Here is a 5,330-nt window from a genome sequence, read left to right on the forward strand (position 1 = left end):
CCCCTCGGTGACCACTGTGTATTGTAAACAGACCCCTTCTAAAAACAACATGGCTCCCTCTCCACTCCTTTGGTTTAAAACCCAGAAGAGGGGAGCTGGGAAAAAAAGGCCAAGGGACACTTCAGTCTGTGACCTGAGTGACAAGGGCAGGGCCGTGTGAAGAGGCTGGGTGTCTGGCCGCCACAAGGTCATCGCCTCAGGAGCCTGGGCTGGTGGCAGCACAGGGGACAACAGAGTCCGCACTCCGTGCCAATTCAGCAATGAGGGAAGAGTCTTGGAACCCCAGGACGTTGAAACAGAAAATACGGACGGTAGCTTCGTAGTTTGTAGTCTGGGGTATTTGGAAGGGCCCTGGGCCACCTCCGTGACTTGAGCAAGCCTATTTCTTCTCCAGGCCTCAGTTTCCTAAACAGGAGGGAGTTAGAAGCATCAAGCCTTCGGCAGGAACAGGAGATGCTGGTGGGCTTGGAGCCCGGCTGGCTCAGCCCCCAGGAAACTGCTGCTGCTTCCGAGGCCCAAACTAGCTTTGGGGTGAGCAAAGGGCAGTGGTAAGAAACGTGGCTTAGCAGGTGTCCCTGTCGGGGGTGCTCCCATGGGGTCAGAGAAATAACGGGAAGAGGATGACCACGCGCTGCACCCAGGTGACCCTGGAAATGGGGCGCATCTGCCTGGCCGGGCGGCCGTCCCGTGTTCCAGTGTGGTTCAAGCACAGGCCACGCCCGGTGCCATGTAGCCAGCAATCCAGCGAAACAACCCAAACCCAGCCCAAATTCCAGCACCAGACTGCAATCTCCAGCTTTTCCGAAGGAAACCAATTCTTAAGCCTTTTTGCACTCCGTGCATCCTCTGTGATTGTAAAAGTCAGGAAGAACAAAGAGGGGTTTTGGTGAGGAGGTGTGCGGTTTCTAACAGAATCCAGCTCTCGGGAGCCTTTTCTTTGGCCCACATAGTACCGTTACGACAGTGAATTAGATCCAACATTTTAATTTTTTTTTTTTCAACGTTTATTTATTTTTGGGACAGAGAGAGACAGAGCATGAACGGGGGAGGGGCAGAGAGAGAGGGAGACACAGAGTCGGAAACAGGCTCCAGGCTCTGAGCCATCAGCCCAGAGCCTGACGCGGGGCTTGAACTCACGGACCGCGAGATCGTGACCTGGCTGAAGTCGGACACTTAACCGACTGTGCCACCCAGGCGCCCCTAGATCCAACATTTTAAAACTGGGCGATTTCACGTTAAAATCCTGGCTTTTCTTTTTAAAGCACCTGAACAGCCACAGCAGGCCCGGATTCCCCCAGGCCACGAGTACCCCCTCCAAGTGGGACACAATCTCAAGTGTGCCCTGGTCCCCACCACTCCCTAGTGCCCACCCGCCCCTTTGTGCAGTTAACCTGCCTGTCCAGCCCCTTGAACACTGGTTTTCGACCTCTGACCTTGAAGGTCCCTCAAGTCTCCAGCCAACGTGTTACCTGTGATTTCCAGGTAGGATACTCTCGTAGCAGGCAGGGAGAGGGAGAATTCAGGATTCCTACATACTCGTGACTGAGGCTTCAGTTTTTAATCCAACCTGAGCTGAGCTCACAGAAGAAAAGCCAGAAAGAATACAGAGCGTTCCCTTCCCACAAGATTCCTTCTGCAGGCAACAGCCATCACTTTCGAAAAGGCCCCCGTCTCCATTTTTACTAACAAGTGGTCCTTTGTCTTCCTCTCTGCCACAGGATCCCCATAATCTAAGGTGTGTTGGAACACACTGAACTGGAGAACTCTGGGGCTGGGCCAAGTGCACAGGGAGCCGTGGTAGCCAAGGGAGAGGAGGGGACAGTGGGGCCCTGCCCGGCCCTTGAGCCTGGTCAACCCAGGGATCTGGTTCTCCAGTAATTCATTCCAACAGCGTTCGTTACCGTGTGCTTGGCCCTGGGCACCCCCCACCCCTCCGCAGCTCGTGTGCTTGGCCCTGGGGGGGCCCACCCCCCCCACAGCTCACGTTAGCTTTCCCAAGCCCCGTGCTAGGCCCAGCGAGCCACCCGTCATGTGGGAACTGGATGGCTTTAAAGGAAAGCCACCTTTCCTTTCCGAGGTGCCTGAGGATGCACTTTAAATACCTGGGATTCGGGGCGCCTGGGTGAGCGTCTGACTTTGGCTCATGTCACCATCTCACGGTTTGTGAGTTCGAGCCCCGCGTCGGGCTCTGTGCTGACAGCTCGGAGCCTGGAGCCTGCTTCGGATTCTGTGTCTCCCTCTCTCTCTGCCCCTCCTCCCGGCTCACGTTCTGTCTCTCTCTCACTCTCTCAAAAATAAACATTAGAAAAGCAATAATAAATAAATACCTGAGATTCACGGTCCTAGGAATCAAGGAACTACAGTAATGTGCCCTCTCGGGTGAATCTCCCTTGGCCTCCTCGGCTGATAGGTCTTGGGAACACCTGAGTGAGAACACCTGTATGTAACTAGCTGTTGTGTGTGCTGTGATGGGCTCGGGGGAGGGGCTTGTCCCGGTCCACACCCTTCACCCCAGGGCCCGTCCACGGTGACACAGGAGGAGGGGAGGGAGGGAGAGACATCGGTGCTTCCTCAGGGCCGGGGACACTGGCACAGGGAGGGGGGGGGTCACCGCGCAGCTCGGGGGACCTGTGTGGTTTGTGCTATAGAAGCCAGGTGAAGCCCATTCTTCTCTCGGAGTCCCTGGAACGCTCAGGCCTTACAGGCTCTGTGAGCTTCTTCAACAAGATCCCCATTTAAGCTTTTTATTTTTTTGTAAGTTCTGATATTGTCAAATTACTAACAGAATTCAACTTTGTTAATTTTTTTTTTTTAACACTTATTTTTGAGAGACAGAGCATGAGCGGGGGAGGGACAGCCAGAGAGGGAGACACAGAATCCAAAGCAGGTTCCGGACTCAGAGCTGTCGGCACAGAGCCCAACGCGGGGCTCGAAGTCGTGGACCGCGAGATCATGACCTGAGCTGCAGTCGGACGCTCAACCAACTGAGCCACCCAGGCACCCCTAACAGAATTCAACTTTCATGGAGCATTTATTAATCTTCTTTAGAAATGTTCTTTCAACACATGTGGGGAAATGCTGGGGCCTTAACTAGTTCTGAGTTCTAGTTCCAACTGGCCAATTTACTGACCCTATGGCTTTGGGCAAATTACATTTTTTTTAAAGTGTTTATTTTTGAGATAGAGCACGCATACACGCACGCACAAGCAGGGGGAGAGGCAGAGAGAGGGAGACAAGAGAATTGGAAGCAGGCTCCGGGCTGTCAGCATAGAGCCTGACACGGGCCCAACTCTGGGCTCAATCCCACGAAGCAGGAGATCACGACCTGAGCCGAAATCAAGAGTTGGATGTTTAACTGACTTGAGCCACCCCAGTGCCCCTGGGCACATTATTTAATCTCTCTGACCTCCACTTCCTTCAGTATGTGATGGAGGTCATAACACCTGTCCTGTCTTCATTTCAGGGGTGAAATGCGATTGTATTTCGGAACTTCTGAAAACTGATACTAGGCCCCAATCCTGCTGGATCTGATTCAGTAGGCCAGCACTGGGGTCCACAAAGAATCTGCATTTTATACATACAAACAGACCCAAACCCTCCATTTGTGGTCTATCTTATCCGCACAACGCACGGTCAGGGGCCCCCTCCTGGCCCATCACAACGGGCTGGAGAGACAAAAAGACAAGCACTTCCCACATAGATGGGAAAGGCCTCAGATTTAGCATTTCAGAGCTCTGCAGAGCTTTGCTCTGGTGTCTGATGTTCTGTTCACCAACTTCCTCTTTTATGTACCGGGAATCCCATCGTTCGGTTGGCACACGCTGGGTTAGAGACAATCACTGACAAGAGGGGTGTGCCTTTGTCAACGAGAACTCCAAGCCTGGGACTCAGCGATGGACCTACCCGCGACGAACCCCTGCCAGGGACGAGCTGAACCAGCACACGTCCTGCACGGGGTCCCTACAGGCACGCTGCAGAGGCTGGGGCTTCATGTTACCCAAGGAGTTAGGTAACTTGCCCACAGTCACACGGCTAAGGAGCAGTCAGCTTGGATTAAGGCTTTGGGAACAGCACATGCTGGACCCCGGATCCTAGCAGGCACACGGTCAACGGCTCGAATCTTCAGCCTTCCGGATTTGGTGCTGTTTTCTACACTCAGCTCCCTCCAGGTTTCTACGTACCTCCTGGAGAGGCCGAGACCGCGAACATCGAACATTCCTCAAACTTGTACACGCGACACAAACAACAGATTCAACTGATCCCTTGTCACTGTTTCTGCCGAGTGGAGGCTGCAGGGAAAAGCCAGCAGGTGACGGGCACAAGAGACAAGCCCAGAGCAGGCATTGTGTGGAGTCAAACAGACCAAACGTCAAGAGCCATTTTTGAGACACGCGGGCACACGTGACCGTGCACTGGGTACGGGATGAAATCATTCACTTTGGTGGCTGTGCTGAGGTGCGAAGAGCATCCTCAAGTCCGCAGCGGCGACAGAGAAAAGAAGGCGGACGGACAGATGAAGATGCGGCAAAATCCTGGTGACCTGTTTCACGTGGGTGATGAGCAAATATACACGGCCTTGTGTGTACCGACCACACCGAAGCCCCAGGAAAAGAACCACTCAGTTCTCCCGGCGGTGCCGGAGGGGTTTGCCTCTTCAAGCCCCACACCCACCTCCGCTCCGGAATCTTCTGACATCCAGCCCAAGGGGAGGCCCGCTCCTTCTCCCAGTGGGAGAGGACACACAGGTGGGCCTAGACCTACTGAACTGGCCACTCGGAGAACTTACCAGAGCAGCACCACCCTCCCGTGCCTGGGCCACTTGGCTGGAAAGAGGTCGTCTGGAAAGGCCCGCCCAGGCGGCCCTGCCCCAAGACCTAAGACCTGCTTCCCGGCCCCCAGCCGGCTCCCGCCATAATCACACGTCACTGCTGAAAGCTGCTGCTGGCTCCAGAACTGTCCTCCTCCTCGCTTCTGTGTTAGTCACGTCAGGAGCAGGGGAGTGTCAGGGGAGGGGAGGTGGAGGCGAATGGAACCGCTGGAACGAGGCTCCCATCACGCACGAATCCCCCAGACCCCCATGTCAGGGCCGCACCGCGCCCTCCTCCCGGGCCCCTGAAGTGCTGGGGACAGTCTCCTCAGCCTCCACCCCTGCCGTCCACACAACCAGGAGCTAGATCGCCGATGCCCCCTCCCACCTCCGCCAGGACACCCCACTCCCCGAATGCTCCGGGGGTCTGTGGCAACAGGCACCTGCAGGACGGCCAGCCCTCCCCATCCTCAGCTCAACCCAGGCTCCAGGACGAGTGGACATTCTCTGACACGGTGACAGG

Source organism: Prionailurus bengalensis, chromosome A2, assembly GCF_016509475.1.
Source record: "Prionailurus bengalensis isolate Pbe53 chromosome A2, Fcat_Pben_1.1_paternal_pri, whole genome shotgun sequence".
In the NCBI taxonomy this organism is placed as follows: Eukaryota; Metazoa; Chordata; class Mammalia; order Carnivora; family Felidae; genus Prionailurus; species Prionailurus bengalensis.